Source organism: Octopus bimaculoides, chromosome 3, assembly GCF_001194135.2.
Source record: "Octopus bimaculoides isolate UCB-OBI-ISO-001 chromosome 3, ASM119413v2, whole genome shotgun sequence".
NCBI classification, from domain to species: domain Eukaryota; kingdom Metazoa; phylum Mollusca; class Cephalopoda; order Octopoda; family Octopodidae; genus Octopus; species Octopus bimaculoides.
In genome coordinates, this window is record NC_068983.1 from 15440050 (window position 1) to 15459352 (window position 19303).

Consider the following 19303-nt stretch of genomic DNA (forward strand, 5'->3'; position numbering starts at 1 on the left):
CGTAACTTAGCGGTTCGGCAAAAGAGACCGATAGAATAAGTACTAGGCTTCTAAAGAATAAGTCCTGGGGTCCATTTGCTTGACTAAAGGCGGTGCTCCAGCATGGCCACAGTCAAAAGACTGAAACAAGTAAAAGAGTATATATATATATAGTTATTAATATTTCTAAGTCTCTCTAAAGGAGACTACGGCAGCAGTACTGGAAATTAATAGTTATCGCCAAGCCAACATGGCAGTCCCAAAATTAGGACGAAAGATGCCGTGAATTAGCTCCAAGAAGCCATATATATATATATATACACACACACACAAACTCTTGTCCTTGGCACTGTCAACTGTATCATTATAACCATCCTACTGATCCCCTCACCCCACTATATTCTGCATCCTTCTACTTTTCCCAACTCATGCATCACTAGTCATCCCCCACCACTTATCCGTCACTCCCTAGAACCATCCTTCAACACAACCCAATATTTACAGTTGTTGCCTACTTCCCTTCTTCCATTTCCCATCTCTTGTCACCACCACCATACACTCTTGCATATTCCCCACTCACACTTCCAGTTCCTCTATCCCCACTTCTTCTCGCCTTGTACCTGGACATCTTATCATCACAATTCCTTTGCAGCTCCTACTGATCATTCTTACCCTCTCTTCTCAATGTGAGAAGCCATATAGCTCCTCTGCAAGAGCCTGCACTGTACCCCACCTCCCTTTTCTCATAATTTAACCCTCAACCTCTAGCATAAAGTCAACCCCCACCCTTTGGGTTTCATAATCTTACACGCTGTATGGCAACCTCACTAATGCCAGTGGCACGAAAAAAGCACCCAGAGCACAATGTTGTTTTTAGACCCATGAGATCCTGTCAAACCATCCAACCCATGCAAGCATTGATCATGGGGACATGAACATGAAATTAGTTTTTATATATATATATATATATATATATATATATATATGAATTTGCATTATTGTTTATAATAAATCAATATGAGAAAGGGTTATCCCTAACTGAATTTTGACAAACATAAAACATGTGACATATGAAATTTCATAACTGTGACTGAGTATTTCAAAATACAGAGGCCTTCAGTTGTTAACCAATGCTATATATAATTCAGCTACTCATATAGATACTTGCCAATATCAGGTAGATAAAAAAAAACTTTGACCAAAAGCCTTCCAGTGTTATAGTAGTATGCTGACAATATCAGCTCTTCATTATTATGCATGTGACACATGCACTAATTCCATTTGAATCCAAAATGCAAGGCTTCACATATCTTTTTAGATTTCTTCACAATACAAATAGTGAAAGCAATTCATCTTCTATATAATTTTGTATTCTGTATATTCTTTTACATAATTTATATTCAAAAACCTACTCCTCTCATCCCCAAGCATGAAATTGACTCTCCCACCTACCCCAGGGCTCATAGTCCTACAAATTGCTTGGTGACCTCAATAGTGCAAGTGGCACAAACAAAGTACCCAGTCCATGCTGTAAAGTGGTTGGCATTAGGGAGGGCATCCAGCTTGAAAAACGATGCCAAAGCAGACATTGGAGCTCAATACAGTGCTTGGACATATCAGTTCCTATCAAACCATCTGTTGAATGATGATGATGATGTATGTGGATAAGAAGTTCAATTTGTGGTTCTCAGTTCAATCTAACTGCATGGTATATTGGACAAGAGTAGTCTTCTCTGTAGTAAGGTTACTTGAGAGGGTGCACAGCTCAAAAACCGGGGAGTCTCTCCAGGTCAAACCACTACTTCTCTACATTGACAGATTACAACTCCAGGACTACGGACAAGTGATCAGAATGTCACAGTAAAGAATTGCAAAATGGATTTTTCGAGCTGAGCAAACCAGTAAGAGACCTTGGGGTCAAACCAAGAATGAGATGGTTGGATAATATCCATAGTTTCCATCACAGCTGAGAATCCATCTGGAATGTCTAATGACAGTTGCTTCTGATAGGACCCTATGGAGAGATGCCTGAGGACTCTACTTTCATGGCCCTCCCAGGAATAGAGGGTGGAGAAGCCACAAGTTTGACAATACTTTGCGAGTAAAATCTAGATGAAAACTGTAGCATTCTTTCATGTAGATACATACATATATCATCATCGTTATTTTTATATCTGTTTTTTTCATGCATGGGTTGGATGAAACTTGAGGCAGTATGCTACAGCTGGATGGCCTTCCTGGTGCTAACCCTATTTTCAAATAAGGTGCTTTATTCCATTGGTTTTCACACATCAAACCGCTAAGTAGCAGGACATAAATAAACTTCACCTCTTCCCAAGTGGTGTTAATGCAAAGACATATGGAGACATACACACACACACAAACAATGAACTTCCATATAGTTTCAGTCTGCCAAATTTTACTCACAAAGCAATGATAAACTCAAGGCCATAGCAGAAGGCACTTGCCCAAAGTGCCATGCAGTGGGATCAAACCTAAAATCACAAGGTTGCAAAGCAAACTTCATAACCACACTGCCAAGGCTCTACCTCATATACATGAAAAGTGAAATGAGCCCATTTGATACCAATGCATCCAAGATCACTCCTGATTCTACAAGACAAACTCCATTTTAAAGTGATCTAAATTAAAATCTACCATCAAAATTTCATGTTCCAAACTCCAGTATAATAACACAGTTATTTTTATTAAATTCATTATTTTCAAAATTAATTAAAACAAAGGCAATCTATGTCAACAAAAATATGGTAACAAAAGAGTCAATATTATTGATATCTAACACTGGCACATTTTAGAAAGGAAATACAGTGAATTAAACTGACTCAGTACATAGCTGGTACTTTATCAACCCCTGAAGTATGAAAAACAAAGTCAACTGCAATGGGTTTTAAATAATCTTGCGAATGGTAAGCACTGAACTATAATAAGTTCCCAATGAGGTAAGCTTACAACCCAGCTTCAATTGTGCTAATTTTAATTTAGCTGATCCAATACATAAACCTTTTCACTTTGCTATAAATCTCTATCATTAATAACACTGCTCAGTACATTTACATAACAGGCAATCATGTCTGTCTGAAAAGCTGTTATCGTTATTTCACCTGAGGTCAGCTCTTGCTGATCATATCTATGATCAAAAACATTCCATCATGACCACCTCATTTTTCTGTATAACCAGAATGACACCGTCCAATGTATCTTTTTTATAAGACAAGTAGTGTGATTTCAAAGAGATTTGGCTAACATTTTTAGCATATTGAACAACCGCAGAAGTAGCCTTATTTACTTGAAAGCTAATATGAAGGGTTAGAAGCAGAAACAAATATCCATAACTGAATGTTTCACAGTACAAATATCCAACCACCATTTGGATCAAATCCCTACCACCACCACCACAAATCTAATGAGTCATCTACACATACGAAGTACTAGTGTTCAGAATCTTATCAAATATTTATCAAATTCTTGTATTAATGGAAAGAAAAAAAATATTCAGTTGTTACATATTAAGAATCTGTTATACCGCTTCTTACTAAGAATGCTATCAATAATTTCTTCTGGTTCCTTATTTTCTATTTGTTTTTCTTGGACTTATTAAAACTAGATCTTCATAGTTCCACATCATATTTGTTTATACAGATGTTGACTAATATTGTTTACACATTAACTATGCATTTTTGCACTGTCTTGAAAATCTATTCCTTACAAACATTAGACCTTTAGCATTAATAATACAAAGAGTAATCCTTTAGCATTATTAATACAGAAAGTAGGCTTTCTCAACTTATATTCATTCTTTAATATGTACCACAAACTTTTTTTCTTACTAATATACACCAATCATATGATGTAAAGTTTAAGATTTGAATGGCTAAAGTTAAAAGAAAATTAACCTTAGGCCTTTGCTGACAGGACCTATGACCAAATGTGTGCCAGTCATAACATATCTAGGAATATATTATCCAATGTATACTTCCTTTTTTTAAGAATGTGTTAGAAATGTTGTTGTTCAGCACCTACTCAGCTCTGATTGAGCAAAACCTAGATCAAAGATGTTCTGGCTGTCTGTGACAGTCCTGTAATTGTTTTCCAAGACAGCAACAGACCAGTGACTCTCCAACAGAAAAATACCAGCCAAACCAGAAAATACCATATTTTCAACCTCCTTCTCGCTTGATTAATGTGAAGACAAAAGAGTTTGCATCCATATAATAATTCTTTCTTCACTATGTTTAGAAACATTTTAATTTTATTAAACATAGCAATTTATCTGCCCTCTTTTGAATCCTCTCACTCCACACCTATGGGAAACACTACGAGTCTGCACATTATCCAATGTGTCCTTTTTAAAAAACAGTAAGATGCGATTTAGCTCCTGTTTGACAACAAGATCGGTTACAAATTAGTTTATATATATTCATATTATATCCTTAGAAATTCATGATATACTAACTCATAAATAGAAATTAAACACAAATGCAATGCTTTATTTAAACCTGTACCCAACTATTTCTATGGTAACAGATAATACTTAAAAATTAGTAAATGCTCTAAAACTAAACTCCATATTTTTATTGTTTCTGATAAAATAACTTGAAATTTTCGATGTAAAAGATACGTATTAGTTTATTCCGATCCATCCCAATGCCTGATAACGCTTCTCTGAAAGATGCTGCGATTACTAAGGAGTTGTGATGCATACAAATTATCTGAATTTTCTTTGTTGCGTTTCTACAGCAAATAAGGACGATTACGCTTTGTTTTTACTTCATCCAGTTTCAATGATAGTTCCGCTACCTTATGTTTGATTGAATCTAAATAAAGTACAGACCCACGCCAGTACTGATCACCAGGTGTTTTCTCGAGTCGAGGAATTCTTTACGCGACCACCCGACAGGTTAGAAATAGCAGCCAAATCTCCCTTAAGGCAGGGATGTATTGAATAATGTGATCCGATATACATAAAGACAGGACGGTCAAGACTGGAAAGCCTTTTATCCTCTTCGTGGCTCACTTGGTACTAAACAACAATAATCAGCCATCGAGAGAGACAAGTCTTTACGTGAACGTTCGACACCCTACCGTTTTCAAAAAAATGCATGATATACTGGATAATATCAACCTAGATATAGTACATCAGAATAAAATAAGACGGAATGATTACGACTGGAACGCCTTTGAGCATGTCTGCTGGATCAGTACTAAACTGGGGCCAAACAATAAGATGTTTCCCTTCTGCAAATTTACCAGCATTTCTCCCATAACTCATTTCAAACATTCCGAGATAGAAAGCATCTAATACAAGAATGAAACGAATGAACTTCTAACACTGAACAAGGCCATCTTTGTTTTATTAAATATAGTATAGAAATATTTAAAAATATATACACATATATTTTTTTTGTATACATTTAAGCAATTCCTTGTAACCTTGTAAAATAATCTACAAACAACTCAGCCTCTCTGGTATGTATTATTGACGTAAGGTTGATTATAAACCCCACTCATGGACGTCCTCAGTACAACCGTGTTTCACCTTTTTTTTTTTACTGCCCCCCACCACCACCATCTTATATAAATTGCAATAATTTAAGCCAGGGTGATAATAGATTAAGTAACTATTCTACTTCCTTGTATAAGTATAAAGGTTATTTTCGTTCATTACTTTCAATTTGTGTCTAATAAAACATTTCAAAAACAATTTACATATAACGATGTATATACAATTAAGGCATTCTGTCATAATATTGGGATGTAATAACTAATTCTGTATCATAGTAGAGGAATATATTAAAGACTAAGAAAATAAAAAAATAAAAACGAAAATACTATTTCCCTCTAAAATGAAAATCTGTGCAAAATTGCTATTTCTCTGTATCACTGTCATTCCCAACGTTAAAATTTACCAAAATAAATTATATATATCTGTGTTTATCGATCTCATAAAGCCTCAAAGATCAAGTATTAGAATTAGGTACAAATTATTCAGAAATCAGGTACTGAAAATATTGTATACATTTCTTTTCTTTTTTAAATAAATTTAAAAGATTAATACTTTATCCGCAAATTATTTAAAAGATGGAAAACAAAATTCATTATAAAACCAAACGAAACGAAAATGTTTATATCTTGACTAATTGAGAATATTAAAATAAACAAATCTTACACACAAAAACTATTATATATATATAATACTTTTTATATATAAACACAAATATACATATGCATGTATATACACATAGGTGTATGTATATATATATATATATATATATATGTATATATATATATATATATATATATATGTATAAATTACATGTAATTTTATGTATCAATTTCCCGAGCAGATAAGATAAATAGAATTAGCATTTTCAATAAAAAAAAATAGTTGAGATTTATATTTTGATTATGAGATTCATGAGAAATCTTTGTAACACAAACGAATCGGTGGTAGAAATAAACAAATATATTCGTTAGCAGAACTGACATATACACATAGATCATATATATTCATGAAGAGACATTTATCTTAAAAGTGATTTACAACAGTGAGGGAAATGAAAGAAAAAAAACTGGGAAAACAAAACTAGTTACAGTCGATCTTAGCTAGACATTAAACAGAGAGAACTAAACAGGAAGGTTAAAGATATATACTTGGATAATATAATAATTAAAAATTAGTTTTCTGCTCATATCCGGTAAACTAATACTGTTTTTATATTACTTACAAAAGCAATCTTAGTCTTGATCGTTGATTAAATAAAGATCGAATGGAAATGTATGAATACACACACACACATATATATATATGTGTATATATAATAATAATATTAGGGATAAAATCCAAAATTACAGGTAAAAACTCAATTAAAATCAATTTATTAAAAATTAAAATTAAATTAAGCTTCACAGTATAAAATATATATTAATATATAGTATATATATATGTGACATGAGTTCATAAACCTTGGTTCTTTTCCCTAATACTATATATATATATATATATATATATATATATATATATATATTATATATACATATGTATATATTTATGTATACGTGTATGTATGTATGTGTGTGTGTGTGTGTGTGTGCATGTGTAAAATGTAAAACAGCAATAAAGCGCTTTTTCGGAAATATTCAATCGTTGATGGGAAAGTACTTTGACGTAGACGTAAATGAAATAAGTTCCATGTGAAATTTTGTTTTAATATATAAAAAGTATGAAATTAAATTTAAATTAAACTAGAGTCCTTTGGAGAAATCATAAACACTGAAGGATGGTCATACAAGGCGAAAATCCAATTAGAAACTAATGAATTAAAAGAGATATATAAAAAGGGCCGGAACAATGTCTTACCAATTGTCAGCCATTTTCCATGGTGACAGCAGAAAGTTCATTTTACACCAACATTCGTCTTTAAACGGCATCAGATTTCCCTTTGAAGCAAATCTAGTAACGAGGGTACATGGCCATTTATAACGTAATTGAAATCGACATTTAGAAAACATACGAGTGTTTCTTTTGGCTTTTCTTTTCTTTCTTTTCTTCCGATCTCTCTTCCGAGAGAGAGAGAGAGATTTATGTTTTCTTGCCTGCTACGATTTAGATCAATGGTTAAGACATGTACGCAGCTGTTTATATATTTCACAAAGACCTGTTCCACAGTCTTCCATTGTAATGAATAGAGACATTAGTAATTGGAGGAGCGGGAGGAGGAGGACGAGCGGGAGGAGGAGGAGGAGACGGAGCACCAGAAGAAGGAGGAGGAGGAGGAGAGATCATGTGACCAGCTAATAAAAACTGGCGTCTATGGAAGGAAGATAGGAACAAAAAACCTAGTTATGTCCCTTGACGTATTACACTCTTACAATTGGCAAAAGTGTAAACACAAACAACGATACATAGAAATGTTTTCCCACACAAACATACACCATGTGTATGAATGAAAGTGTATATATATGTCATAGTATGTATGTATGTATGTGCGCGCGCGTATACTGTGCTTATAAATATTATGATTTCAAAATAACAAACGTTGTACGCCTCTCATATATTATAAATATATAAAATATATTTTACATATATATATATACACATATATATATGTATACATATATAGACATATATATATATATATATATTTATATATATATATATATATATATATAAAGTAGCTGTATACTGTCAACTTAACGTGATCGCTTCACTACTGCTTAAGTCTCTCAGAGATTTAGAAATGTATTATATATATATATATATATATATAGCTTTTTCTCTTTATCTTTATTTGAACACACACATGTACATATGTGTGACTACCATCCATTTATCATATTAAGCAATTATATGTACTGCAATCATACAGATATGGGTAGGCTATTTTGACTGTCCTGGGTTGCGCATCATCCGAATCATCTTTATATCCCCCACCACACGCACTCTCCCTTCAGCCTGCTTTTTGACTTCCCCCATATTTTCATCATCGCATCTGCCTTAATAACTATGAACTGGCATAAGCAAGAGTACATACACACACGAGTATATGTGCGTGATTGTTATATTTATTTACATACACCAATAAAATACCTAACATGCAATATCGTGAACAGTTGCTTCGTAATCTACAACTTCTACATCTCAAATTACAGGTTCATTTAATATTTGTACTTATCATTACCTAACGTTGTCACCAAATATTTTAGTAATAATATCTCAACACGAGATATGATATATATATATATATATATATATATATATATATATATATATACTTAAATGACTTTATTTATATTATATACTTATATGCATATGCAGAAACAACACGTGCACTGCACTGAAAGCTCGGTACCTAGGACCATAAAAATATACAAGACTTCCGAAAGTTCAGTTGCTGTCGAAATTCCAATGATGGAGTTTTCAATTTATTTGCAAATTGCTTGCATATTTATTTAAGGAATAAAAAAGAAATATTAAAATGCATGTGTATCTAACTTCCAGTGAGCTATGAATATAGAAAGTTCGGAAAATAAGCTTTTCGGTAAATATTTATCGGAGAACGACCATGGATGCACACCCACAGTAGTTGGATAATGCTGTTTTAACAAAGCATTTGTAGAAAAAACCGCGTGTAAACAGGAAATTTATTCATGGCTGTATTGCCGAAAATAAGTCAGCCATGCAAAAGATCTATGTTCTGTTTATGCACATGTGTAATGCCGAGGAAAGGAAAAAACCTATGTCATGATCAGTTAAACTGTCCGAAAATGTACCCGGTGCTTTGTACCGGTATTACGTACCGAAGTGTTCGAAGCTTATGAAAAGACTTAATTAGTCAGAATCAGTTATCGATGAATCTCAATAAAATAGCGAGCATGCACGCGTATATGATGATAACGATTTCTTTATTCGGCTCAGTAATAAATGTACGGGATTGGCTCAGTAATAAATTTCAGGATTGTTTCAGTTAACTTTAAACCACTCAAAATACATGCTGCTACAGGTACAACCTTTTTAGGAGACATAATGTCGTAATAAAATTATTATAAAAGACAATTTATAAGAAAGGGACCCCTCACCAGATCGACACATAACGGAAAAAAGAAAAGAAAACAATACTACTGTATATTGAAAAGCATACATATCTCCTGAATCAAGGAATAGTGGTGGACGATAGCCATCACATTAACCAAAAAATAAAAACATGGGACATAGTTTTCAGGGACAGATAACAAGATGTACTATTAAAGAAATTAATTTTCCTATAAATATAAAAATAATCACAACAATAAATAACAGTTAATGACTAACTCTTGAAAAGCTCATAAAATGATTAAGATAAACTCCACCCCTTCTTTCTCTGTCTCTCTCTCTCTCTCGCCCACATAAATACACACATATAAACAATAGTTTATGATTCCCTACCATATTACTTTAAATTTGAATAACTGAATCATTAACTCTTTATAACTATAAACATATATATATATAAAATATAGAATTATTGAGCGCTCGTTCTCTTGTACAGATAAAAGTGATGCGAGGTGGGGCGTAGATAGATAGGTGTAAGCATGATTGACTGGTCAGTAGTTAAGAAGTTTACTTTCCAACAATGAGAAACCTGGTTCAATTCCACTGCATGACGTCTTGAGCAAGTGTCTTAACTATAGCGTTAGATGGATCCAAGCCTTGTATATGAATATGGATAGACGGAAACTGTTTAGAAGCTCGTTGAGTTAAATGTAATTGTGATCTAAAGATCCTGCCTTGTTACACAGCGTCATACAGATTCGACTTGAGAGATACATTAAGTCTACATTTGTCTGTGGAATATTCAGCCACTTCATTCAGTTTATTTACAGTAACAATTATTTCGTTTATATTTCTGTGAAACTTCTAATTTTTTTTTTTTTTTTTTTTTTTTTTTTGGTGATTAGCATTTCAATTTTCATTTCTACAGAAATCAATTTTCTTGTCCATGTTTGGTTTGACATTTAGAACTCAATAATGCAATCATAAAAATATTTAACAAAATGGGAAAAATTCAACTAATATAGCTTACCATGCTAACAAAATAAAATGAAAAAACCAAAACGAAAATAACTAAGAGGTGCGACTAAAGAATAAAATTTGTGTGTGTGTGTGTAATATGCCTTACACACACACACACACACACACACACATGTACTCGTGGCACGGTGGAAGTTTTGACCCAGAGATCCATAGGTCAAAACTTATGCCCTGTTAAGTGTAATTTTTATTGGTGCAGATGTGACTGATGTCTACTTCTCAAACACATGGTGCTGGATTCTGTGCCACTGCATTCCACCTTAGGCAACTGTCTTCTATAGTTCTATAGCCCTAGGTAGACGGAAAATGAAAGTGGCCTATTTTGCGTGTGCGTGTTTATACTTGTCCCCTGCAGCCACTTCTCAGCCAGTGTTGGTTTGTCTACGTCCCTGTGGTGTGACAGTTCAGAGAAAGAGACAAATAAAATAAATGCTAGGCTTTAAAAATAAGTACTGAGGTCGTTTTGCTCAAAGCAGTGCTACAGTATGACCACAGTCTGATGATGACTGAAACAAGTAGAAGATTAAACCATCATATATATATATAGGAGAGAGAATGTACGAAAAAAAACAACAACAGACGAGGACAGGTGGTGTAGACAACAAAAGGATGTATTAGTATGACGCTCGGGAATACGGAAAGTCTTTAACGTTTCGAGCTACGCTCTTCAACAGAAAGAATACAAAGAAAACAAGGAGAAAAACACGGAGAAAAAAATTTGAATGGTGTTTGGTCAACGATCTATCAAACTACATTTGAATCATTGACAATTTTTTTCCTCCGTCTTCCTTTTCTCTTGAACTTTCCTCTATCTCCTGTTTCTGAAGAAGAGCTTTGTATATATATATATAGGCGCAGGAGTGGCTGTGTAGTAAGTAGCTTGCTTACCAACCACACGATTCTCAGTTCAGTCCCACTGCGTGGCACCTTGCACAAGTGTCTTCTACTATAGCCTCTAGCCGACCAAATCCTTGTGAATGGATTTGGTAGATGGAAACTGAAAGAAGCCCATCATATATATGTGTATGTGTTTGTCCTCCACCACCGCTTGACAACCAATGTTGGTGTGTTTACATCCCCATACATCAGCAGTTCGGCAAAAAGAAACTGATAGAATAAGTACTAGGCTTACAAGGAATAAGTCCTGGGGTTGATTTGCTCGACTAAAAGGTGGTGCTCCAACATGGCCGCTGTCAAATGACTGAAACAAATAAAAGAATTATATATATATATATATATATATACAAGGGTTAGACAAAATAATGGAAACACCTTAAAATTTCAAACAAATTAATTTTAATATGGGGTAGGACTGTCTTTGGCAGTAATTACAGCTTCAATTCTACGAGGTATGGACTTGTACAAAGTTTGAATTGTTTCCAAAGGAATTTTTGTCCATTCTCCAAGAACTGGAGGCTAAAAACAGCCTCCAGTTCTTGTAGCGATGGTGGTGGTGGATATCGACTCCTTACTTGTTTTTCTAAAATGCACCATAAATGTTCGATAATAGTGAGAATTGGGAACCGTGGTGGCCAGATAAGATGTTCAACTTTACTAGAATGTTCCTCGTGCCATTCAGTAACAACTTTAGCTGTGTGAATTGGTGCATTATCATCTTGAAAGATTGTGTTTCCCTCCGGACACAGTTCCGCAACCATAGGATGAATTTGATCAGATAAAATGCTTAAATAGTCCTGACTATTAATTCTGCCATGAAGGAAAACCATTGGGCTGGTGGATTTCCAAGATATAGTCCCCCAGATCAACACCAATCCTCCACGTTTAACAATTGGAAGATGGCAGTCTGGATCAAAGTCGGAAATATGGTAAAGGATGACTCGTCCAAGAAAATAACATTCTTCCACTGTTCTAGGGACCAATTCTGTAGGTTTTTAGTCCACTCTAAACACTTTGCAACGTTTGTTTTTGAAAGTAGTGGTTTTCTGATTGCAGCCCTCCCGTGAAATCCGGCTTTGTGCAGCTCCTGGCGAACAGTTTTTGTGGAAACTGGGTTCTTGAGGTGGTCATTAAGCTCTGTAGTAATTTTGGGAGCTGTACTTTTGTGATCCTTTCTAAAAATTTGCGTAAGAGTCCAGCAGTCCCTATCTGAAAGTTTTGGTTTTCTTAATAACTATTGAGGATATCAAAACACAATTTATATTTCCTGAAAGCTAATATTTCCACATTTCTAAACAGGTTTTTATAGATGTTCAATGTGAGTGTCGTGGGTTACATGACACACATCCAAACGATAATCCAGTTCTTGTCAAACACAACCAAGCAGAGAATTGTCAATGGTTGCCAAGGCTTCAGTTATTTGAGTCTTCAGATCATCCACATCTCTGGGAAGGAATGGTACGTGTGCAAACATTACATGTGATCAAACATTAGGAGAACCGAAGAGGATATTAATTCAAAGAGTGTTTCCACTCAATCCTATTGTAAATGTGATAGAAAGGGCAAGATACTTAGATCCCAATGATCTCAGAAAAATAAAATGTGAAACCCAAAATATGTTTCACCTATCTCTATTTTTAACCCTAGAAATAATGAAATATTTAACGACATACAAAACACACCTACTCTGCTTGAAAATCAAAAACTGAGAGAAAATCCTAGGAAATCCTCTAAACAACAAAAGCAAAAGGCAACTGAAGACTTTGGAGGATATTCTAACTTTGATAAATGTTTTAACATATGTGCCCAACTCCTGGATTTCTAAAAGTGTTAGACCACACTGTGGTACATGTCTGTACTTAACTGAAGGATCAGAATTCAAATTTAATGATGGTTAAGTTTTCAAAATAAAAGAAAATTCCACTTGCAACTCCCCAAATTTAATTTATGCAACCACATGTTGTGGATGTTTGCAAAACAACATAGTACAGACATGTTTATTATTTCACAGAAGATTGACATTACACAAGCAACAAATAATGGGTGGAGAAAACAAGAAAATCCTATTAATCGGACATATAGCAACAAGTACCAGAATGGAACCACTAACTCTTAAAATATTTTTATTTTGCAAATTCTTGGAAAACAATGAATTAACAAAGAAAGATAATTTATAAAATATAAACCCTGATTGAATGGTTAACAATTTCCTTACTCATGAATATTCACATACTGTTTGGATATATACAATATATCATTGACTTAGGAGTGGGAGGGGGAGTGCACACACTCATGTGCATGTGTGTATGTGTGTTTGTGCATGTGTGTAAAGTACACATAACACAAATATTTATGACCTGCCTTAAATCAAAGTGCAACTAACCACTCCTTATATGAAAGAGTATTTACCTATTGACTTATCTATCTGATTTCTTCAATGTAGCTGCCTATCAATCTCCTTAAGGCAGTCTTTTGTATAAAACTCAACACTAACTGGTTTATTACTTAATCATATGCTTTCATTTTCATTTTTTCTTGTAACCTGATATCCTAGTTCTCTGTCCAGCTACAAAATTTTCAACCTTATATATATATTGAATACCATGGATGAATTGTTACATGTATGTTCTAAATAAACAATCTAATATATTTAAATGAAATATTACACTTGATTTGTTCCTTTAATTTGTCTAAAAAAACCACAATAATTCTCTTAATGTTATTGCGCATTTTCATCCATTTTTTTGTTTGTTTATATAACACAATCTGTACAGAAATCTCCACCCACTCCTCTCTCTCTCTCTCTCTCTCTATATATATATATATATATGTATGTATGGGCAGCCGATGAAGGAAATGTTCTCTACGTGGCCTGTCTGTTTTCCTGTGTGTTCCTACCATTGTCCGAAAAAATTTGTTTTCCATGCTTTGTTTATATTCTTGTTTTTCATTTTGTCCACGTTTTTTTGTGACGTCCTGTACCCAGATATGCATCTATATATATATGTAGATGTAGGTATGTACATACATGTACATATATATGCATATACTCACATATTATTTGTATTATATATATATATATATATATATATATATCAGTACCGCCTGACTGGCCTTCGTGCTAGTAGCACGTAAAACCACCCACTACACTCTCGGAGTGGTTGGCGTTAGGAAGGGCATCCAGCTGTAGAAACTCTGCCAAATCAGATTGGAGCCTGGTGTAGCCATCCGGTTTCACCAGTCCTCAGTCAAATCATCCAACCCATGCTAGCATGGAAAGCGGACGTTAAACGATGATGATGATGATGATGATATATATATATATTATAAATATATACAGTATATATTTTAAGATTTGTCTGAGGCATAGTGATACTAACAAACTGGTTCTAGAACTCGATATACATATGCTTCAGAAAAAAGCATTCATTGAATACAGAACATAATATGAAATTAAATAAAGGACAGGGGAACATTGAGAGCTGAATGCTTGTGCATCACCTTATAGCTTCATAGTATGGAAAAGTGAACATTAAAACAATGATGATGATGATGATGCTTATATTTCATAAATCAATAACGAATATATGAATGTTGGCCAAAAAGTCTGTTCAGTTTTCTTGAGTGAAAATAAGACAAGTTTTAAACACAAAACTATTTATTCAGTCAATGATACAATTACCGTTTCATTTCAGTATCTTGTAAGCAGATCCATTATTCCCTGCTCGAAGAATTTCCTGTCTTAATTGGTGAAAAACTCATGCAGGTGAATCTTTACATCGTCTTCAAAGCTGAACATCTGTCCATTCAATGACTTTTGATGACACTGAAACAGGTGAAAATCTGAAGGTAGAAGGTTGGGTGAATAAAGAGGGTGCAGCAAAACTTCCCAGCCAAGCTCCCGGTAACTTCTGCCATCTGCAAAGAAGTGTGCTGTCTGGCATTGTCATGGTGAAAGATAATAACCCTTATGATTAGCAAATGCTGGATGCTTCTAGTGGAGCACTGTTGTGTTTAATTCATCCAGCTGATTACAGAATACATTTGAATTGATGGTTCTGTCCATGGGAAGAAGCTCGTAAAAGACAACACTCTTCCAATCCCACCAAATTGAATGCATAATCTTCTTTGGGTGAAGTTATGCTTTGGAAGTTGTTGTGGTTTGCCTTGTTTCTCTCATGATTGTTTGTGCTTCACATTGTTATAAGTGATCTATTTTCCATCTTTTGTCACCATTCTCTTCAAAAAGGAAATCTGTTGGATTAGGTTAGCATAATTCAATTGACGTAGGAGTCGAACATCAAGCTTGCTGATGTAACCAAGTTGATGCAGATGGTTTTCAAGACTCAGTTTGGATATGTGGAGAATATCTGTGATCATTCTGGTTGTATAACAGGAATTAGTATTAAATAACTCCTTCATTTTGTTGTCCCCCAATGCAAACCCTATGAAACAAGGAAACATGTACAGAACTTCATGCATCACATATAGTTCTCTGGATATGATCAGAAAGATAGGATTTGGGTATACAGGGGAGCTAGAAAGGAGTAAGATGGCATTATATGTAATGAAACCAGTGATACCTGCCATAGATACAGAGGTAAAAACTGGAATAGGATACAGAGAGTTTGTGACAAAGCAAACAGGGTGAGCACATGGTACAAGGTCGACAAATATCAAGGAGTGATGTTTGTAGAGGCTACAGCCCATGGAGAACTAGCCTGAAGATTTAGGAAAGCTTAGCTATGTGCTGGGATGCCCCGACAATGTATACATAAGAATAAATTCAAATATGAAATAGCGGCAACACTAGTGTAATAAACATTATTAACCACACACATATAATGCATATTTACTGTGTGTTTACTGGAAGGCTGCAATTTGGCATACTGTTGGCAATGGGATTTAGGATAAGTTGTCTCACCTATCCATGACTTTCAGGTGTTTTAAAACCCAGTGCTGTGAGAGAGTAACCTCCACCATGCTAAACCACAGCCTACTGGCAAACACACAGTGTATATACAATAAGTCTGTGTGGTCAATATTGATTATCACATTAGCGCTGCATTTTACTGAGGCATAGTAACACTAATAACGTAGTTTTACAACACAATATACACATGCTTCAGAATAAAGCAATAGTTAAGTGCAAAGTATAATATGAAATTAGGTAAATGTGAAGGGAGTAAGAATTATTTAATCAACTTTGTTAGCTTACAGGTGTTTCTGCTGTATTGCAGAGCACTCAGAGCTGATTGCTTGTGTATCATCTTAGAGCTTCCTTGGAAATTCTAAAAGTACAGGTTTATGGTTTATGTGGGAAAACATTTATATACAACATGTATTAAATATATATATGTGTGTGTGTGTAACACATATTATCAGATATATACAATATATATATATATAATATATTACATACACACATGTATATATGTGTGTGTGTGTGTGTGTACGTATATCTAATCCCTTTATCTATGTGTGTGTTAGTGTATATTGTATGTATATCTGTCTATTTATATATGTATCTATCTATTTCTATCTGTATATAAATGATTTATATATCATGTGTATGTATATATATATATATATATATATCTATATATATATATATATAATTTATATATACTGTATGTATATATTATATATTTACATGAATATATGTGTGTCTATATGCATGTGTGTACACATACGTTCTTACATTCATCCACTTATGTTTTTCTGTTCCTTTATGTAACTCCCCCCCCCCAAAAAAAGCATGACTCTTCTAATCCTTTCATGTATGATCATACTTGAAATCATATTTGATATCTCAGATATTTGCTCTTGGGCATAGAAACTTCCTACAGAATTCCAATATGACATCACTACCTTTGAAGCATTTGATACACTACATTTGATATTTGTGAAGGTGGTCTCTTTCAATTCCTTTAGGATTGGTAAGATATTTATGATATTCTAATATATTTATGAAAATGTAGAAGATTGATTTAGTGATTCAGTGATCATTTAGCCATTAAAAGTACAAAGGTTCCTTAACTGAATATAGATCAGCTTCTCACCTTACTTTAGTAGTTAATATATTTTAGTATTTCTTCATTATTTTATTTCCAAATAAATTAATTTTCTCATGCTAATAAATGTACAATTTATTGTACATTTATTTTATTTACTAATTAATTTTACTCATCACAACTTCAGAAAGTACAGGCAAGTACCTTGCACTTGAGGTCAGAATTATACTAAAATATGTCTGGAGTTGTATCCCTTACTTGCTGGGATATATGAAAATAGTGTGTGATAAGAAGTTTGCTTCCGAACCACATGGTCTCAGGTTCAATCCCACTGCATGGCACTTTTGGAAAGTGTCTTCTGCTATAGCCTTGGATCAACCAAATCCTTGTCAGTGGATTCAGTAAAAGAAAACTGAAAGAAGCCGGTCACATATATATATACAATAATATAAATAATATATAAACATATGCATATATCCATACATATATGTACATACCTACATCTATATGTATACATACATGCATATATGGGTACAGGACATCACAAAAAAACGTTAAACACAATGAGAAACGAAAACAGAAAACGAACTTTTTCGAACAACGAAAAAAACAAACAGAGAAACGAGACATGCAACATATATATATATATATATATATATATATATATATATATATATATATATATATATATGATGCTATTGAGTTAGACATGGTCTGGGCCTATACTGGCCGAAACCTATCAAAGTTATATATATCTATATATGTATTGTTTAAAACAGTTTGATTTGGTTCTGTGCAACATCCAGTTTCACAGGCCCCTAGTAGGAGCCTGACTCCTCCAAGCTTCTGGAATGCTGAATGAAGAAGTCCAAGATGGTTACTGGAAGACAGGCTGCTATAGGTCAAGGTGGGTCACTTGATATTGTAGAGAATATTGTCAATTCCTTAGCAACACCAATTCCATCAGAAAGAGGAATTTCTTTGACCATGTGGTTGGACAGGAATACATGTGCAGGCTGCTAAATGTGCTGAGTGATCTTTCCTTTCATTTGTCCACTTACTTGCATGCATGTATGTATGTACGTACGTATGTATGTATACATGTGTGTATGTGTGTGCATGTGCACACGTGTATGTGTTACTCTCTTCTTACCTTGAATTCATGTGATATTTGTAAACAAATGTCACTATGATGCAAGCAGTATCCCTCGTCTCCAATCTTTTATGAAACTTGTCTGTTCATGGGTACCTTACTTGGAAACAGGTTAGGGTTGGCACCTGGAAGAGCATCCATCTACAGAAAATCTGCCTCAACATATTCTGTCCAACCCATGCAATCATGGAAAAGTGTATGTCAAATGATGATGATCACAATGATGATGTATATTCTTTTAACACTAGTCTCACTGGATTTACTCACAATGCAGCACATCTAGGTTACCCCACCATGATGGTTAAAGAGCTCTATCTACTACTTTTTAAGGTGGAGGCGCAATGGCCCAGTGGTTAGGGCAGCGGACTCACGGTCGTAGGATCGCAGTTTCAATTCCCAGACTGGGCGTTGTGAGTGTTTATTGAACGAAAACACCTAAAGCTCCACGAGGCTCCAGCAGGGAATGGTGGCGAACCCTGCTGTACTCTTTCACCACAACTTTCTCTCACTCTTACTTCCTGTTTCTGTTGTGCCTGTAATTCAAAGGGTCAGCCTTGTCACACTGTGTCACGCTGAATATCCCCGAGAACTACGTTAAGGATACACGTGTCTGTGGAGTGATCAGATCAACTGGAACCCTCAATGTCGTAAGTGACGGAGTGCCAACAAACA

General features: G+C 34.3%; 1 protein-coding gene across 1 annotated transcript in view; it reads right to left on the reverse strand.

Annotated features, from left to right (window-relative positions):
* LOC106869250 (helicase ARIP4) overlaps positions 1–7719 on the reverse strand; it is a 71257-nt gene extending 63538 nt beyond the window's left edge. The window contains exon 1 of the mRNA XM_014914910.2: positions 7358–7719. The gene's annotated coding sequence lies outside the window, so the exon portion shown is untranslated. The remainder of the gene's footprint in view (positions 1–7357) is intronic.
* Between the last annotated feature and the right edge of the window lie 11584 nt (positions 7720–19303).